Here is a 20501-nt window from a genome sequence, read left to right on the forward strand (position 1 = left end):
TTATATCTCTCCCCTTCTTTTTATAACTTTGGACCTGCTTATCTCCTGGACCTGCTCAGTTTAATCTGTACTAGGAGGTTCCTCTATGGGTCAGGAGATATTCCACATCTGTGTCCCCAAATAAAGAAGAGAGAATGCTCAGAGGTCTTGAGATTTCCAATGTTTGATGAGTCAGGGAAGGCTAGATATGTGAATGGATGGATGGATGGATGGATGGATGGATGGATGGATGGATGGGGGCATCAAGGATAAGATATGCAGAGCAGAGGGGAAAATGAAACAAAGGATAAAGGGACTATAGATGCAAGAAGTTTTCTGTTACCTAGACTTCTATGAATGGACACTTCACAAGTTCTACAGCGCAGTGATAACTGATGTAGGTACAGGAGGCCCTGGGGCTCTAAAAAAGCTAAAGTGCCTTCTGAAGTCTCAAAGGAAAAATAAAGTGCATTCAAGGTAATTTGACACTCGGGATACTGGGTTGAACTAAAAACGTTCTGAATTGGCAACCCAAGTACTGAGGTATAATGCATGGACATGGTTTTTAAAACCATAGAAATTAGAGATGAAAAAGTAATTCAAAAATTACTTAATGTAACAGTCTTATTTTATGAATTGTTTGTATTCTTTGTATATAATTATTTTTAATCAATCATGTACTCACTCCTACCAAGTTTGTTCCTACCACTCCCTCAAACTGCGTTTGTCAGGGCTACAGTAACCTGCACATTACTAGATTCTAGGGCGGAGGCCCAGTTCTCCTTATAGTCACCCTATCGGCATCTTTTGAAACAGTCACTCACTCCTCCCTTGAAACCACTTTTTTTCTTGCTTTCCAGAATAACATCTTCTCTTGGGTCCTTCTTAGTCTCCTCCAACGGTTTTTCCTGGCTTCTACGTCTGTGCTCATGCCCCTTATCTTCTCTGCCTCCATTCACTCCCTTGGTTACAGCTTCCAATCCTATGACTATAAATGTCTCCATATTAGGTAATCTTCAGGATTTCATCTCACCTCCTCTCCAGACTCATTTATCTTACTGCTGACAGTGCACCTGTGTATACATCTGTATCTACATCAACATGTACCTGCATCTATACCTACAACTGTATCTATACCTCCTGACATCAACTGATCCTCTCAGTCTACTCCACTCAACCAAAATCTGCTCTTCTCAATCTTCCTAATCTCAGGAATTGGTCTGAAATTTTAGAGTCATCATGGATTGTTCTATTTCGTACCCATTTCACGTGCAAATTCATCACCAAAAATTCCATGCTACGAAATCTTCAAAATAGATCTAGAACCTATTTCTCACTGCTTTCTCTGCTAATTCATCTTAGCCCAAATTATCAGCCATGGTTTCTAACTGGTCTCCTTGCTTCTACACTCACTCCTCCAACTCTATCTACTACATAGAAGAGCCAGTGTGCTACCTGAAGAGTGTAATCAGGTTGTGCCGCAAATCTGCTCAAAATCCTCCAGTAGATTCTCCTCTAACTCAGAGTAAAAAGGATCCACTTTACTAAGAGCTACAGACCCTGCATGACTTGGTCATGCCAACTCTGGAACCTGGTCTTTTACTACTTACCCTCTTTTATTGTGCTCAAACAATGGCGGCCTTGCTATGCATGAATTTATCTCAGGCGTCTTAACATGGCTGTTCCCTCGACTCAGAATGCTCTTTCTCCAAAATTGTGCGTGCTCATTCCTTTATTTCCTTTCAGTCTCTGCTCAAATATCACTTTGTCAGAAGTGCCTCCTCTGCCCATTCTATCTAAAATTGTACATCCTTGATTCTTTAACCTCTTTATCCTGTTTTACTATTTTTTAATGACTCTTGCAAAACCTCAGTATGTACTCTATGTCTATCCATTTGGTTTTTGTCTGCTCAAACACACTAATTTCCATGAGACAGTGACTCTCCCTATCTTGTACATCACTGCATCCTTAGCACCTAGAATTTGTGTTGGCCCCTATCGAGATTCAATGAATATATATTTTAAAATACACAAATGAAATAGAGATTCAGACAGAAACATGGAGAGTAACAGCAATTGGACCCAGACCTCTTGACTCCCAGTTTGCTATCCTGCCTGAACACTAGTAGGCCAAAAATCCAATCTCTGACCAAGTGGGATTATAGAAAGAGCATTGTGCATGTTCATACACCAAGCATAGAACATTAATAATTCATTTATTGATCATTGCCGAGTGCTCACTTTGTGCCAGGCATTGAGGCATAGAAATAAATAGTATAGAGTCCCCATCTTCAAGTTACAAAGAAGTTCTCAGGTATCCATGATGCTGCTGGAGCCCACGTAAGGAATCCTCCCAGACTCATGGTGTTTGTGAGGTCAAGGATGACATTGCCTGGTAAGTCTTGCAGAATAATAAAACAGTGGGTAGGGAGAGAAAAAAGGGAGGGGGGGATCCTAGACTGTGAGCTGACATGCACAAACTCCTAAAGTCAAAAGAGAGAAACTAGCAGGTTGAGAAAATTGCAAGAGGTATGGATGAAAGAAAGATGGCAAGGAGAGAAGTAACACTAAAGAGGTCAATGAAGACCACCTGGCAGAAGGCTTGAGGGATCAGTCTGCTGCACATGGACTCTGGTGCTAAGAGCTGCTGGGAGACAGGAAGGTTTTGAACCAGAGAACGGCATGAGAAGATTTGCATTTCAAAACGATAATTCTATTTGTCAATATTTAGAAACATGCTTTGAAAAGAGGCAGGAAGGCCAGTTAGGAGGCAATTGTCATAACACAGGCACAAGGTAAGGGAGTCTGGTTTAAAGTGATGTCAGAGAAATTCATCCTATTATGCAAATCCTGTTGGGATTACAACAGCAGGCCTAGTAAACATCAACAAGCCTAAAAGGAAGCAAGGATGGCAAAAAGAGATTGTAATAAAACATGCTTCAAGGCCGGCATACAAACTTTCTCTCATTCAGGGAGCAGAGGAGTATATATAAAAAAGATTACAATCTTGATAATCAGCCCTGACAGCCCGGTTTGATATCAGTGACAAATGTAGAAAAGATGAGGAGCTTGTAACGGTATATCTGAGATAAGCACCTCGGGTTTTTGAAAAGGCAGAGACAAGCAGAGGCAATTCAGATACAGGGTTGCAAGATTAGGGAGGCCTGGGATGTGGAGAAAGAGGTGAGAACTTTCCAGGGAAATTGGAAGCGTGACACTGACATTGATATCCTTCTTGGGGTTGGAAGCGACCCGAGACCCACTGGAATATTCTCATCCTTTCTCACCCTTTCTCATCCTATTCTCACCCTCTCAACCCTGGTTTCTAAAGCTTCATATATTTTTATAAAGAAGGGTGATTATAACTGCTAACAAAAGTTTAACAAGAGAGGACAGAAAAGAATTGGGAAAATATATCTATTTTCCACAATGTAAGACTCATTGGCAAAGGCATATTTTTTTCCTAATAAAGACCAGATTTTGGGGGTTCAAGTTTGGATGTCTGATAACATACAAGAGAGCACAGAGAGATGTGGAAAATGTCAGAAAAATTAGAAGATGATGAGTTTTAAAAGTTCAGTGTCTAAATCACTCAACCTTCCTGTCCCTTTTTTCCCCGTCGCTTGTCAAGTAACGGTTCTAAAAGCTGCCCTCTAAGCCACGGGGTGTGAGAGAATTAAAAGAGAGGTGGAAACACTTTGAAAACTGTAAGACCATTATGTATTTTTAAATATCCCCTTCAGGAGATTTTTCTAGATAATAAATAGATAAATAAGTCATTCAGCATGCTAAATTTTAAAAGCTCATATTAAAAGATGCTTTCATGTTTGCATTTATGGCTCATTTCCCCGCCCCCACCCCCGAAATGCTAAAGTCATTCTTAATTTTAAATGTTCAAATACACATACACACAATGAGGATCGGGGAGGAAACCTCAAATGTTATCATTCCCCGTATTCTCTGGCTGTAGTCTTCAATGGTCTTCAATATTGAAGATCCTGAATATCTTCAATATGGACCGTGAGGGATGCATATCCGTGATTATATAGCCAGGACTCAGATTCCAGATAACAGTCTGGTGCTTAAACCCTGTGATCTACAGAAGGAGTCTGAGTCTTAGTTTAGTGCTTTTAAATTCAGGACTTCTCATAGATGTGCATGCATCAATCACTGCCTACTCTTGCTTCTTAATAAATGCACTGTTTCAAAGTGATGTGAAATCTTGGGAAATGTCATTGGGAGGAAGTACATCCTGTGTCAGGATCAAACATCAAGGCTTGGTTGCAGTAGAAAATCACTGATCCTATAGTCTGGCCTCAAGTACATGGGTACAGAGCACAAGGTGAGCTAAAAGCCGGGCCGAACACCTGGGCGCTGATGAGAGCAAAGGGTGGAGAGTGTATTCTGGTGAGTGCAAAGGACTGTGCAGGGTCCTGGCAGGAATGAAGGCAGGCTAATTTTGGAAAATTAAAGTAACTTAGTAGGTTTAGAGCTTAGACTGGGAGAAAATGTGTGAGGGGCTTATGAAGAGAGATGAGACCAGAAAGTAAAATGGAAGCAAGATTGTGAAGGGCCTTCAGTGAATTTTAAAGGTGGTGGAGGGTTATCCTTTGGCTGGGACATTGCCTAGGCTGTAATGCGTAAAGTGCCTTTGGTTGGATAACACCTTGGTTCAGAGCTTGAATAACAGCGGCCTGCAGGACTTGGTGGTGGTTCAGGACTGTTAGCTACAAAGAAGAGATGCTATAACTTAGAGGTTAAAAATCTACTTTCTGGAGCCAAATAACCTGAATCGAAATCTCGGTGAGCTGTGTGACTGAGTAGGTATTTCATTTCTTAAGTCTCAGTGTCTTCAACCGTAAAAATGAGGGAAATGATAGGACCCATTTCATTCGATAATTGTGGAGATTATCAGAGTGTTTGGCCCAGTGATTGAACCATACATGGAGAAGAAAATGCACGTTTGCTTTTTTCATTGTAGTTGTTATTTTTTATGAGTGACTTTCAGAGTTCCTCCAGCATGTGACGTATACCTCTTGAATATCTACAAGGTTTAAGGGCTGCGAAAGGTGACAAGCTCCTGGCTCTAGGAGTTGTAGAGCATCTATGCAGTACAGGCTTTGGGTTTGGCTCAAGCTCAGTGCCCCATTGACACTGTGTCCCTCCCACAGCGTGTCAGCGGGCATCCTGGATTCTCATTACCCTTTCACAGTACGTTGGCAGGACCTGCCTGCTAAGAGAAATTAAGCTTTGTGTTCATGGTAGCTTGAGAATCTAAGGTGGGCGGGCATGTTTAGGCAGGGTCAGGTGGTCTTTAGCTCAGACCCCATTGGGATCATCTGTAGACGGTGGCACTAGGCACAGTGGTCTGACATTAAGCACTGACCTTCATTGTGCCTGATGAAAGTGCATCCACATTCCAACATGCTCCTGATGGTCAAAATATTCAGGAGTTTTTGATGGAATCAAACATTCCTTAGAGCAATTTTTAAACATATATATAAAACATATATAATTTTTTAAATATTACACACACACACACACACACATATCATCGGAATATCTAAGAGATTTTCTGTTTTTCTCCTTGGCTGTCAGATGGATATAATTAACATTTACTACGTGCCAAGTACTGTGATAAATGCTTTCTCTACATGACTTCATTTTATCCTCACAACTGTTTTGTTTTTCTTCCTATTTTATTGATGTTATAACTGAGGTTTTGTGGCTTGTAAGAGGTAGAGCCAAGATTACAACCCACTTTTATTCTATGAAAAACGTATGGCACTTAATGGTCATACTAGAATGCTTATTCTGAAAATGGTGACTTGTTTCCTTTAAAGAGTATAATCCAGATTCCTACTAAAACTAAAGGCCCCTCATCGGCCTTCCTCTCTTGGAGGAAGTATACTATATATATGCACATATAAATCCGTATTTGTCGCCTTTCATGAATGAAAATATCACCACAGACAATCACGGCACATAGACATAGTTTTAAAGACCAATGAATGATAAGTAATCTGTGCATATAGAAACTTTAATTTCTACTGCATTATTGCTAGTAGAGTCTGCTGTCGATAGAAAACTAATTCAATAGCAAGTCTTTCCACATGTCATTAAACGCCTTTTTTCCCACTTTATGGGTCTCTGTGACTTTTTTACAATTTCACGTTTAGTCTGTAGGATAAACCATATCAACGATAACGACAATAAAGCTACTACTGACATTGCCACTAATACCATTTGTTAGAGTAGAGTATGTCAGACACTGCACTTTTTACATGTTATAATAATGTTCAGGAAATAAAGCTTATCCCCATTTTACAGATGAGGAAACTTAGATTCAAAGCAGTTAAGCAACGTACACAAGGTCAAACAGGAGGTAAATGGTGTAGTCAGACATCAAATACAAAGAGAACTGATCCCAAAACTTGTGCATGTTCTTTCTACTGTATTCTACAGAAATATATTCTTTTTCATCCCATTTCCTCTTGCTCCTAATGACACATACTTTACTCTTCAACATTCTGGAAGTAATTGAACTGCTATTTTCTCTAACCTCCCTCCTCTAAAAGAACTGAAGCCTGGCATAGCCTATATGGTTTTATATGTAACTAGATATGGAAAAAACATAAGGGAGGGACAAAAGAGGGGGCATGGGTGTCGAAATCAAATTGTAAAACAGAAGAGATACCAAATAGGAAACCAAAATTCAATAACCAAAACAGGATGGCTCAAAATATTGTGAAGATTAAAAAAGCTGAGAAGGCTGGATGAAGGTTTTGACAACTGTTATACGTATGCAATTTATTTTATAAATTTGGAGAAAATATGGTATAAGGACACGTGTGTGTGTGTGTGTGTGTGTGTGTGTGAATTAGTAACCTAATTCAGCTATTTCAGAAATCCATAGTTCATAGGAATTCTGGAGCAGAAAGCCCCTGCTCCAGAGGTGGTTGTTAGATGGGTGAGGTTTATTTATATCTAATCAATACTAGAGGTGTTGCTAATTAACAGAAATACATAGTAAGAATGGGTTTCCAGTGGGACGAATTACTAGTATTCAAGATCTATGATATTTTGGAAGCACTGCTCACCCTATATCATGAATAGGAAATCCAATGACACCTCCACCCTCCCGTTCTTCAAGATAGCACTGAGACTACATTTTGGAACGACCCTGTGTCCAACCAGAAGCCAGAGGATTCTCTTTGCCTGATGATGGTTGTAAAGTTAATTGAATCCTGCTTCCATATTTTGTATCACTTCTAGTAAAACTAGAGACAAATATGACTGAATTTGCTATGATACTCATCATAACCTGATATCCAAATATTGACATTGTCAGGGAATAGCCAAGGCTCGTCTCCATGAGACGTCTACCATACCTACCACAGATAACCCAAGAGTTATACATGGACAATCTGGCAAAGGCCAGTTCTGAACAACAGCAAAATCCTGCTCCTGGAATATGAAAGCTGCAGAACTGAGGGCAGAGATGGAGGATTGAATATAAATAGACAACAGTCTTGAGCTACTTGTCACAATGGGTATCGGCACCTACTTTCTGCATTTATAAAGGAATCCACTCAGTGCCAGTGGCCAGCAGACAACTGAGTTGTAAGAGCTGGGGTGGAAGGTGACACCTTCCTCACAGCAAAGATCTACGTATTGAAGATTTAACTCTCCAGAACCATCACAAAGCAAATGAACTAGCGGCAGCTATTTTATCTCTTATATGTCAAATGCCTGGAGATTTCTAAGAACTCAACTGTTTATCACCATGTGGTCTGACTATGCAGAGGACCAATCTTTTGCCTTCGTATCTGCTGAGGCTAGATCCACTTCATTCCCATCAGGACACACTGAGTGTCCAGTTATGATGAATACGCACCAAAGATCTCCCTGATAGGAATCGTCAATAAACTCAATGTGATTCTACAAACTGTTCAGACCCCATGAGTCACCAAACACAGAGTTTAGTTGAGTGTGCAAGTTCCATCTCTTCACATTGCTTTTCCATTTCCCCAGATACATGCAACATTTTAGACTCGCATTTTTATGTCCTTTTCTGTTATTGCCACCTAAGGTTGCAAACTTTCTAAAAACAAACGAAAACAAAAACAAAAAACCCACCAATCTGTGTGAAGAGTTTCACTAATTAATGTAGGTGAAACACGATCTGAATTCTTTTAGGATTGCTGTCAGTTTATCAACATATAGCAGAACCATTTATCTTTTCTGGGTTTTCTTCTTTCTTTCTCTTATTAAAGCAAAAGAACAAATAGAACCCAGACACACACACACACACACACACACACACACACACTCTCCACAAACCAGAAACAGAGCTTCCTCCTTAATGACTTTCTCCAAGTGCTAGAGAGTGTCTGCCAGTGAGGCGGAGAGTGGGCCAGAACCCCGCCAGCGTCCTGGCCCCTCACAGGCTATTCCGCAGGAGAAGTCAGAACACATCAATCTGCGCCCCTCCCTCAGTGTGTCCAAAACAGGTGCCTTAAAAACCCATCAACGCGTGTCCTAAAGGGGCAGTGGGGGCTTTCTGTTATGATCCTACCTGTTTGTATCTGTTCACGCCTGTGCTTACCTCTGCATTCAGCACAGAAAGGTCAATATTTGGAAGAGAACAAGAAGGATATTTATGAAACTGTAGGAACACACATTTCATTTGGAAAGTGCTAGCTGTGCCTTCCACGCTTTTTCCGAGCCATCTCCATAGGAAGCCATATAAATGCTACCTATTATTTTTGTGAATTGAGCTCTTAATTTGCATCTGTTTTCTATTGGATAACTCCAGGAAATTGAGATCTCAAAGTTTAAAAAGGAGAATACCTGTTTAATGTTCCATGGCAGTCAGATTTTGTGCTTGATGCTTGCTCACAGCAAAAGCCTTGCAGGCAAGAGGCAGAATGAGCAATTTAACCAATCATTGACTGCTTGAGTCCATTATGTAAATGGAAAACAAGGCCATTGTATTAATGGGGCAAAAATGGAAAAATAAAGTCTTATCGTAGGCAGTTCATTGTTTAAGAGAGACTTGTTGTAATGACTATCATATAAAATCAGCCTTTTAAAAGCAATACATACAAACTCAAAAAGGAAGTCTCTTTTGTTGTTATTAATGTACAGAAATCTGGTATCAAAGGTTCCAATATAATATTCATATTCTCTTCCTTTTGGGGATCTAATAAGTAGTAATCACAAACTTTAAAATATTTTGCATTCTGAAAAGTTTATAGACATTTATTGGGAGTTGACTTTTTCATTCTCAGAAACCAACTCCTTTGAAATGCCTCTTTAATGGTAGAGGCTTTGTGTACCTTGTCTGTTTTAATCCTTACGACAACCTTGTAAAGTAGCTGTTGCTTCCCCCACCACCACCTGGAGAGTTTGATGTGATATCTGTCTGTCTGTCTGTCTGATTATGTATCACTTAGCTATTGTTGAGTGAGAAACTACCACAAATCTCTATGATATACAACAGGAAGTTGACAGTTGATGCATCTGGAATCAGCTCTCCTGATCTTGGCGGGGTTTTCTCACAGGTCTGGAGGTTGCCTGGCTGTCAGCCGAAGTAGCTGGAGCAATTTGGCTCCTCTCCATGTGTCTCTCAACCTGCCACAGGCTGCCTCAGGCACGTCCTTCTAGTGACAATAGCAAAGGTGTAAGAGGACGAGCAGAAGTGTGCCGTTGCTTTTATAAGCCTCTGTTAGCTCATTTCTACTAACACTTCATTGGCCACAGCAATATATAGAGAGAAAATATACTCTGCCTCTTGATAGGAAAGTTCCAAAGTCCCACAACGGGGAAAGAATTGGGTGCATTAAAATAATCCGTCTTCCACAGATGACAAAGACTTAATATCATCCATCTATTTCACCAAATTGCTGCTCAATGTTCTGTTGTTTAACTTATGACACAACTGCATTAGTTACTTATTACTTTTCTACAGAAACTAAAAAACTAGAAACCAGACCAGATACTCAACAGCCCTTCCTAGATTAATTATTTCAAAACCTTCTCACTCCATTTATTATTTTATGAATAATGAGGATAATGGTGGTGGCAGTCACCGTTTATTGACATTTTACTATGTGCCAGACACTGCCTAACCTTTTTAAATCCTACAGCATACCCGCCAAGTGGGTATTATGATCCTAATTTTGTAAATGAAGAAGAAAGTGAGCCATAGGGAGATTAAGGAGCTTGTCCCAACTCTGTCCTGCTAGAAAGTATCAAAGCTAGGATTGAGGTCCAGGTCTACCGGATGTAGATATGCATTAGCTTTAAACTTGACTCTTTGTTGCCCACTCAGGAAAGTTTGTGGAAATAAAAATAATAGAGCATCATAATCTAGGGCAGACGTTCATAAAGAGGTGCCCCATAAAACATTTCCACACTTTACTAATAGGCATGTTGTTAAACAAAAGGTCAAGGAAGCTATTGAGTAAGGGACCGGCAGGGCTAGGTGGGGAGAGATAGGTAGGGGCCCAAGGGATCAGGCTCACAAAAATCCCCAAAATGTGGAAGCATAAGGAAACCAGAGACAAAGAAATAAACCAGACCATCTTGCCCTAGATGTCAGAAGTGGGGTCTTGTCGTAGCAGCTACTTGTGACCAACAAAGAATTACCGGACCCTAAAAAGGGAAGTAAGTCATAAAGGTGTTCTCACTAGTTCTGACTCAAGGATGATATCAATAGAGATGTTAAAAGGATTTGGATTCCCTGATTAGCTTTCAATAAAAGACCGACCCTACAAGCCTCCATTGGCAACCTGTCAGGGACCCCCCGCCCCAACTCCTGAGAGCTTTTTCTATATCCTCACTTAATAAAACTCTATTACTTTATTCACTGTCCTTTGTCCACCAGATTAATTCTTTGAATCCATGAGACAAGAATTTCACTCTCCCACTTGACTATGTAAGTTTAGAAAATACTTATATTAAGATAAAGCAGTACTCTGCCGAAGCTGGATCGTACCAGTTCACAGGAGCAGATTCCTCCTGTCTCGTTCCACCTCTACATTCAGTGATGTCACATGGTATTCTGAAATAGGCTCTAGGGAAACTGTTGACATCATGGAAATCTACAAACACTTCCAATTAGAGTTTTGTTTTGTTTTCCAGAGAGTAGTTTATCAGCGTACCTTTAGACAATAATTTCATTATCACAGAGGTTCTGAGAGATTTTAAAATGAAAATACACATGATATCATTACGATATTTGATCATAAAATATTTCTGGCAACAATGCCATGTAAGGCTGAAAGGGAATCCCTTATAAATGACAAGAAACAATGAACTCATTTAAAAAATTACATTATCAAAAAAATAAAATAAAATAAAATAAAATAAAATAAAATGAAATAAAAAATTACATTATCAACTAATTACCGGCCAATGACATGTGTCCTACTACCCTACTGATCATTCCTCTATTCACTGATATATTTATCTAATAATTGTTCAAGGGCCTACTAAGCAGCAGACAGCAATGCACCACAATACAATTGAATACTGTCCTGATACCACTTCCAGATGTTGGTCCATTCTGTTTTACCATTCTCAGTGTCAAGATACTTCTCCACATGTCCTGAAAGTACCTCCTTTTTAGTTGTTGGAAAAGAGTGGACTTTTATGTCTCTGTACAGTACCTAACCCGCTCAGTATCCTAAGCATCATGCTAAGTTTCTTGAAGACTTTATCATATCTAATCCTCATTCTTTAAAAGTACCATAGCACTTTATTATACCAATTGTTATAGGTGAGGAAACTTAGTCACATAAAGCTTAAATGAGCTACTCTAGGTCACATGCGAGCAAATGCTAGAGTCAAACTTTCAAACCTAGATAAACCTTAATATATACAACTCATAGGTATAATTAACACTATGCTTTGCCACCTCCCAATAAGACCTTTAAGGTTATGCTGGGATACCCCCATGTGCTCAGAGGAGAGGAACAAACTGAATAAATTGACTTATCTGTTCGTTAAGCATTTATTCAGTGCCTACCATGAGCTTTGCTAATCATGTTTCTCAAAACATGCTGTATATACACCAGGTGTGCTCAGATGTGCTCCATGGAGGTTCTACTCAGAGTCTCAGAAACAATATGGCTCATCCTCCCAGAAGTTCAAATCTTTAAGGGCAGGAGAGTATGTATTCTCATGATAAAACAAAGAGAGAGATATTTGGAATAGAATGTGAAATTTATGCAAGTTCTAGAATACTTGAAAGTTCTCAAGAGATTTCACACTTTGCCATAGCAGCTACCTTGCTTTAAGTCTCAGAACTCTTGTGGTCTAGTCCTGAGCTAGGGACACTCTTAAGGCTGACAGGATCCTAAATGCCAGTTATTACATAAGAGCACAAGTTCGAGAACCAGGAGACTTGGGTTTCCCTCATCAATTTGGCTTTTATGTTGTTGTTATCTCTTGTGCTCTAGTCCCCAGGTACACTGGACTTCTTTCTGTTTCTACATACTCCACCCTGGTGAAACTCTCCTTCCCTAGATCTTCTTATGCCTGGTCCTTCTCAACACTGAGCTTCAGTTCAACTTTCACTTTTTCAAACTTTCCTTGGTGGATCTTCTATCTAAAGTCACACTCTGTGACCATAACCACCGTATTTGGCATTATATTTAATGTTTTCATAGCATATATTCCACGGGTTCATTCTTCACACAGAAATTATTTTATTTATTGTGTTTTTATTTATTTCCTATTTCTGTTACAAGAATTTAAGCATTTCAAAGCGGGAAACTTGTCTGCTTATTCACAGTTTTACTCCTAATTGTCAGAATAATGCTTATTATGAAAGGGCATTTAGTAACATTTGTTAAATGACTGAATAAACGATGAAGTGTGCAAATCATTGGCAACTTAATTAACCTTTTCTCCTCAGTTTTTATGTCTTTTAAAAGGGGGAAAAACAATCAAATTTTAAAATGGGTAGAGGATCTGAATAGACATTTTTCTAAAGAAGATGTGCAGATGGCTGACAGATATGTGAAGACATGTTCAAGATCACTAATCATCAGGGAAATGCAAATCCAAACCACAGTGAGATTTTGCTCCATACCAGTCAGAATGGCTAGTATCAAAAAAGACAAGAAATAAGTGTTGGCAAGGGTGTATAGAAAAGGGAGCCATTGTGCACTGTTGGTGGGAATGTAAATTGGTGTAACCACTGTGGGGAAATTATATGGAGATTCCTCAAAACATTAAAAAATAGAAATAATATATGATCTAGCAATTCTACTACTAGGTATTTACACAAAGGAAATGAAAACACTAATTTAAAAGAATATCTTCACCCTTATGTTCATTACAACATTATTAACCGTAGCTAACATATGGAAGCAACCTCAATGTTCATCAGCCAAGAAATGGGTAAAGATATAGTGCATACACATATGTATATATACAACGGAAAATTTTTTAAAAAATGAGATCTTCCCATTTGTGACAATAGGGATCTAGAAGATATTACACTAAGTAAAATAAGTCAGGACAAGAAAGATGTATATCATTTGATTTCACTTACACATGGAATCTAAAAACAAATAAAAAAAAACAAATAAACTCTTAAATATGGAGAATTGATGGTTGCTAGATGGTAGATGGATAAATGAATTCATTAAAGGGGATTAAGAGGTACAGATTTCCAGTTATAAAATAAATGTCACAGAGATAAAAAGTAGAGCAAAGGGAATACAGTCAATAATACTAATAACATTGTATGGTGACAGATGGTGACTACACTCGTCATGGGGAGTGTTTAGTAATATACAGAATTGTTGAATCAATATGTTGTACACCTGAAACTAATAAAGCACTGCATATTAATTATACTTCAATAAAAAAGAGCCATAAAAAGGAAGAATTATGGCTTTTTTCATAGTGTCTTCATGAAGATTTACAAAATATATAAAAAGTGCTTATAAGAATTCTCAGCATATAGTTAGCACTTAATGTGAGTGATAAATAACAGAAAGACACGTAAAAATCTACGTGTACAACAAAAATCATTCTTCTATGTTATCGATATTTCACAGAGACTGTTTTGAAGAGGCATGCTAAATTAAAAAATATATGGATTCTTTAAACCTACCTCTTCAAACTACAACCAAGCATCAGGTAGATTTATGTTGGTCTTGTCACTGTGCACATAAGCTGAATTCCCAAAGAGTAGCTCAAATCATAAAATTCTTCCCTCATAAGAAGGCTATAAAATTTAAGCAATAAAGTAAAAGATAATGGCCATTATGATTAATGGCAGGGGCATAGGCAGAAAGCGCTTCATTTGGTTGATATGTTATAATTGCTTGAGTTGTGGACATTTGTCTATGCACCTATGTATTTGATGCTGATCATCCCATACAAAGATGACAATGATGTTTTCGCCTTTCTATTTGAAATCATAAACTTTTAATTGATCTTTCTTCATTGCTATAGAAAATAGACTGTGTTCTTTATCAAAAAAGTCCATTTTTACACTATCTTCTATGTTAATAAAAAAAGCATTTTGGGGCAAAATGAGCATTTTGCCCTAAAATCCTTTTTTTGCAAAGACTTTTTAAAAATTTGAGTTCATTTAACTGTTATAATTTTAAAATTACAGATCAAGGATGGATTTGGATTCTTTGTCACAGGTTGGTAAACAGTCACATCTAGCTCATTTCCCATCATTTAAAAAACACTGTCTGATGGCCTATTATATCCTGTAAGAGTAACTAGGGAAATAGTAGTGTATACAGCAAACCAAGTCCTATCAATGACGTTTACGTTGTAGGGTTGGGGGGAGAGAGAAAAAAAAATTAGGTGTCCAGAGCATTTTTAATCTCAACTCTGGTTCATCTCTGATAGATCCAAGGGCCATTTTTAAAGTTTTGTTATTGAACTGGAATGCAGCCAGAGTAACTGCCATGCGAGCAAGCCCTCTACTTTTTAAGGGTAAGTTTAAAAAAAGCTAATTTTCTAACATAATCCACTAGTTTTTGTAGCTGTACTGATAGGCTCTGTGTACTTCACTTTTATTCAGTAGGAACAAGTGTCCTGCCCGCTATCTTTTCAACTTATCTCTCAACCACCTGCATTTGCTATTCTTGTTGTCCTATTTATTATTTCTTCTCTTCTTCTCCATTTATTTGGTTCATCTTCTCCCACCTCTTTGCACACTTCATCTTTCATTCATTTCTGTGCTCCGTATACAATCTATTTTATTGTGAGGAAAGTGGGCTTTAAATTTTTTTTGCAATATTCTTTTTAGATCAATAAAACAAAATGTCAATATAAGACACTTGTAAAAATTCCCCTTCCCTCCCCAAAATAATAAAAGGCATTAGTATTGCCTCAACAGCATAAGTCATATATAACATTTTTGGTGTGTTTGCCTACATTCTTTTTTTCTCACATGCATACCACTACTAAATAAATGTTATTTCTAAATTGCTGCTATTTTCTACACTGTGGAGGAAGCCAATTAGTGTAGACTAAGTCAGTCACTCTGGTCCTTTGTCTTTCTATACACCTTTGTCTCTCCAGACACTTTCACTCTTTAGCAAAGGTGGAGAAATCAGATTGGTGAGTTTGGACGTGGAAACTAGGGAGTCGTTGAGCCCCTTCTTCTTTTCATTCCGTTGGGACCCAGTTGCCTACAAAGGAGCACACTTTCAGTAATGCTCCTCCATGTGATAAATCTTACTAGAGTGGGCACCCAGTAGGAAATCTGTCCCAGCCCAACAATGCTGAAGACTAATGGGGAACTCTACCTAACTTTGGTGTATTAGAAAGCCCACTTGTCATTTTCTTCAATAGCAGGGTCTTTCTCATTTCTTAAAGTTATTTATTTTTTTTAATAAAGATGATATGCTTAGCCTTCACTCTGAGAAGTGTTTTTATCTTACTTTTCAATTTGTTCAAAACCTGGACACCAAAGAAGGATGTCGCTTTATTCTTCTCACAGAGACCGAATCACACATACTTTGTGATGGATGCTGTGATGCACCACCTGGGTGGCCCTTCCATAAAGATTCGTCTCAGCTGCTAGACCTAGCACCTTCATGGACCACACTCTGGTGAGAAGAGCATCCTTATCCAAGGTCATCTACCTCCTGTGGAAGTCTACATCCAGTAAATGATTGATGCGGAGATATAGCTTGGCCCATCTTTGGGACATTCAATGGCCATTCTAGCTCCAGAGCTCCCTGAGAGTCAAAAAAAGTCAGCATTGAGCATAAGTCAAGGCTTGATTTCTTTTGCTTACAACTACTCTCTCTCTCTCTCTCTGTTCTACAGATATTGTTCCAAAGGACTATCTTTAAGAAAATATCCAGCAACCAACCTTTGTGTCTGAATCTACTGGGGCTGCTTCCTGAGAAATTTAACCTCTTGCATTCATGCATACAAATACACATACATCATCATCATTATTAAAGATATTTTGTTATAAGAAATACATATTATTAAACAGTATAATAATAGAGGAAGAATATTATATTCACTAGTGATTTCATAATTATTCTAACTCCTGTTCTTGGACATTAATAGTCTTTCTAATTTTTGCTATTTTATATATCACATCACAAAATACCCTTATTCACAGTTATTTTTGCATGTATGTAAATATATCTGTAGGATAAATTTTCAAGAGTGAAATTACTAGGTAAAAGGAGATGTGTATTTTAAAAACATTTTGATATTACTGCCACATTGCCTGTTGAAAAAGCGTATACCGATACATACCACCACCAGCAGGGAAAGTGAAAATCTATGTCAAAGCACTTTTACTAACATTGATGATTAAAATGTTTTTTTCTTATTATTCAATTATGTTTTTATTGCCCTTATTATTAGTGAGCTAGAAATTTTATTTATATATTTATTAGCTATATTATATCTTTTCTCATGATTTATGTGTCTACGTATCTTTATTCTTCTAGGTTATTTTTCTTAATGATTTTTTTTTTTTTATATAAAGGTCTTTAAAACTGAAAAGAATTGAGATTTTTATAGTACTGGTTTGAAAGAAAGAGAAATTATTCTCTCCACTTAAGACAGAGCTCTTCTATAACATAAGGCTATCTCAGTGGTTCTCAACTGGGGGCAATTTTGCTTCTCGGGGCATTTGGCAATATCTGGAACCAGTTTTCATTATCATGGCTTTAGGGTGGAGGGCAGGAAAGGCTTTTGGAATCTAGTGAATAAAGGCTGGGGATGGTGTTAAACACCCTACAATGTACAGGAAAGTCTCCCACAACAAAGAATTACCCAATCTGAAATGTCAATTGTACCAGGATTGAAAACCTTGGTTTGCACAGAGAGTTCTGTAAACTTGTTGATTGAGTTTATTCACTAGAGATGGATGTGTGCGTAAAAATTTTCCAATTATATTTTCTGAATTTTTAACACAGGATGAAATGAATGACTTTTTACATGTGTATTTTATAACCCTAAATCTTATTATTTTTCAGTATTTACATATTTGATTTTTGTTCTCCTGGGCTTTCTACTTAATAGTTTTGTTCTTGATGCAAATATAAGTTTTGTAATTCTGAAATTATTTTGTGTATAATGTAGGAAAGAAAAGTAAGTAAGTGTATTGATATCACTAGAAATCTGGGATTTTCAGTTCCTCCAGGACCCTATATGCTATAATGCTTACTTTATTTATAGTGGAGAGCTGTTACATGCCACAGTATTTACTTATATAATAGTATCACTTATATTAGCTATTTACCGAGCCTGGTGTGTGTCACTCTATTCACTCTGTATATAAGACTACATTTGTTCTCCATATTAATTCTATGATTTATTATTCTCCCACTTTACAAATGAAGTTTAGCCATATTAAAAATATATCAAATGCCTTCCAACTGAAATATGGCAAAGATTCAAACTTTCCACGTCTAATTCCAAAGCCTATGCTCCAGTACCTAAAATACTAAAAACGGAGCTAAAATATCCTAGTGAATTCAAATCTTTTTCTTATAATTTATATCATCTCCTCTTGCAGATAAACTTTGGGGATTCCTTTGCCAGGTACCATCTACTGTTGATACGTTGGAATTAGGGATAGAAGAATTTTTAAGTTATTTTCAATTAGCCACTGATTCATACAACAAATACTTCCAGCCAGCTCCGTAATAAGGGGCACTGATGTTTGTTTTTTACAGCTTCGTATTGAAGGGTCAACAGCTGGTATTGATCATCAGTGTATTACTTCCATGTCACAAATTTTTCAATAGCTTTTTCAGTTATTGGCATTAGCTGGCTGTTTACATATATCATGCTTTCCCAAGATGTGAATTCCTGGCATATTTATTTTTTTCCTCAATATTCAACATGCATAAAACATGAATCTGGAATAATTACAGTGGAGCAGACAAGTCACTGTAAGTGACAGACAACAAATAGCTGCTGGGGCTGGGTCAGGTCATAGGCCTTCTCTGCCAAAATGCTTTTCTACCCCCAGAGAACCATGTTTTCCCTTCCCATCCGAGAGATAGTACCGAGAGGGTTAACTAGTCCAATTATTTGCAAGTGAAAATTGCCCCAAATCTGAAGAAAGCAAATGTCATGCTTTGTGGAGCTCATAGGAAAGAGAGGAAAGATTCTTATTAACTAGAAGAACAGACGGAAAGTGAGTTTCCTTTGTTACTTTTCTTTCAAGTATTTTCACTTTGTGTGCAAGCTTTCAAGGAAGCTTCAAACACTTTGCACTAAGGGAAAACAAAGGTGTTAGATTGCTAGAAAAATAATTGTGGCGTGAAGCTAGGCTTCGCTGCCAGTGGGGCCAGCTGAGAGAACTGCAGGTCCCGACCGGTGTGCACCAGGAGCTGCATCCCAACCCAAGATGGGGTTCCTGGGACTCTCTCCGTTCCTGTGAAGCACCCCTAGAACCTCAACATAAATGCTCTTGCTTTGCTTAAGCAAGTTCCAAGGGGTTTATTTCACTTGAAACCAGTAAGTTCTAACTCCTAAAACTGGTGTAACCATTGCAGGTACTGAATCCTTTGGAGAAAGATATATTTCTTTCTCTGAGAATTAAGTCTCCAGATCTGGGAGAGAGGCAAAATGTACACTTGCCCTAAGATGAAAAATTCACTTTCTCTGGAAAATCGATTTGATTAGCTCTAGGGCTACTTTGCCAAGCGATACGCTGGCAACAGGCACCCACAAGCCCTTTCTGTGGCATAGATTGCATTTTCACAACAGGTCACTTAGGCAATGAAACAAATCACTTCTCAAAATTAATGGAGCATATTCCACTGGCTTTGTGAGGGTTTTAGCAAAATCTCTAACATATAGAACCGTGTGCCTTGAACAAAACGGCCCAGAAATTTGTCTTTAGTGGCTTGTCAGTCACTCTTCATTTCAATTCATTTGAGTGTGATTGAATTGCTTTGTGATTTGGTTAAGGAACCAAAAAAAGACAGCTAGATTTCCCTGGGAGATTTGTATTTCTTGAGTTTACATTTCTATCCTGAAATAAATCAATGCATACTTTAATTGTTACTTCACCTCTTTACCTTTGTTGCATGAATCATATTTGGGAGTCTCGGCCCTTGAATTTCAGGTGATGCTGCCCGGGCAAGTAGGAGCCTGGGGCTGGGGCAGTGATTCAGAGAGAACCGCTTCACCTCTAAACTGAGAGATCACAAAATGAAGCAAAACAAAACAAAACCAAAAACATATGACTGTAAATGAACCAGACTTTAAAGCTGTTTTCATCTCTAACAGCTATGATTCTATGACCCCAAATGAGAAAGTATGAATATGGAAAGAAAACCTTCACTTGAATGAAGAAGCTATCTACTGCAGATGAATGATTCACGGAATATTTTTTCTATTGCTTCCTTTAAAATCTTGTCTGCAATGAAAATCTTTTGAAAGAGAAATCAGAGTTGGGAGATTTTCTTCATGTATGCTAATGTCTTTCGTTTTTTTCTCTTTTGGTTCTTTACAAATGAGTCAATCCAGGTAACTTCTCCAAAAGATAGCACAAATAATGTAAAAATGATAGATGCATGAGCAATGTGACTAGTGAGGAGTCATTAAGAGTTGGGCCCTAGAGAAAGAAAACAGATGAACATATGGGGAGAAAAAATAAAAAGGGACAAACAGTAAAACAGACTCTTAACTGTGGAGGACACACTGAAGGTTGCTGGAGGGGAGGTGGGCAGGGGGGGGGATGGGCTAAATGGGTGACAGGTACTGAGGACAGCACTCGTGATGAGCCCTGGGTGTTAGATGCAAGTGCTAAATCACTGAATTCTACACCTGAAATTAATATTCCACTCTATGTTAACTAACTGGAATTTAAATAAAATCTTGAAACTAAAAAAAAAAAAAAAGAGTTGAGCTTTAGAGTTGGCTTAATTTCATTTCCAAAAGCTATGTAATATTCGGCAAATAACTGGAAAATTCAGGTTTCTTATCTGTATGGTGGAGAATAATCATATTTTTCTCATGGGCTGCTATGAGAATTAAAGGAAATA

General features: G+C 38.0%; 2 long non-coding RNA genes across 5 annotated transcripts in view; one reads left to right on the top strand and one right to left on the bottom strand.

Annotated features, from left to right (window-relative positions):
- LOC111096462 overlaps positions 1-12182 on the bottom strand; it is a 50328-nt gene extending 38146 nt beyond the window's left edge. For all 3 annotated transcript variants that reach the window (XR_005361458.1, XR_005361457.1, XR_005361456.1), the window contains exon 1: positions 12014-12182. This is a non-coding gene — a long non-coding RNA (uncharacterized LOC111096462). The remainder of the gene's footprint in view (positions 1-12013) is intronic.
- LOC106558929 lies at positions 12010-16754 on the top strand. Of its 2 annotated transcripts, XR_005361460.1 has the most exons (5): positions 12010-12453; positions 14624-14654; positions 14869-14955; positions 15968-16079; positions 16300-16754. It is a non-coding gene; the product is annotated as an uncharacterized LOC106558929 (long non-coding RNA). The 2 variants fall into 2 exon arrangements; XR_005361459.1 differs by lacking the exon at positions 14624-14654 and having other exon boundaries at positions 12020-12453.
- The last annotated feature ends 3747 nt before the right edge of the window (positions 16755-20501 follow it).

Source organism: Canis lupus, chromosome 6 (genome assembly GCF_011100685.1).
Source record: "Canis lupus familiaris isolate Mischka breed German Shepherd chromosome 6, alternate assembly UU_Cfam_GSD_1.0, whole genome shotgun sequence".
Lineage (NCBI taxonomy): Eukaryota > Metazoa > Chordata > Mammalia > Carnivora > Canidae > Canis > Canis lupus.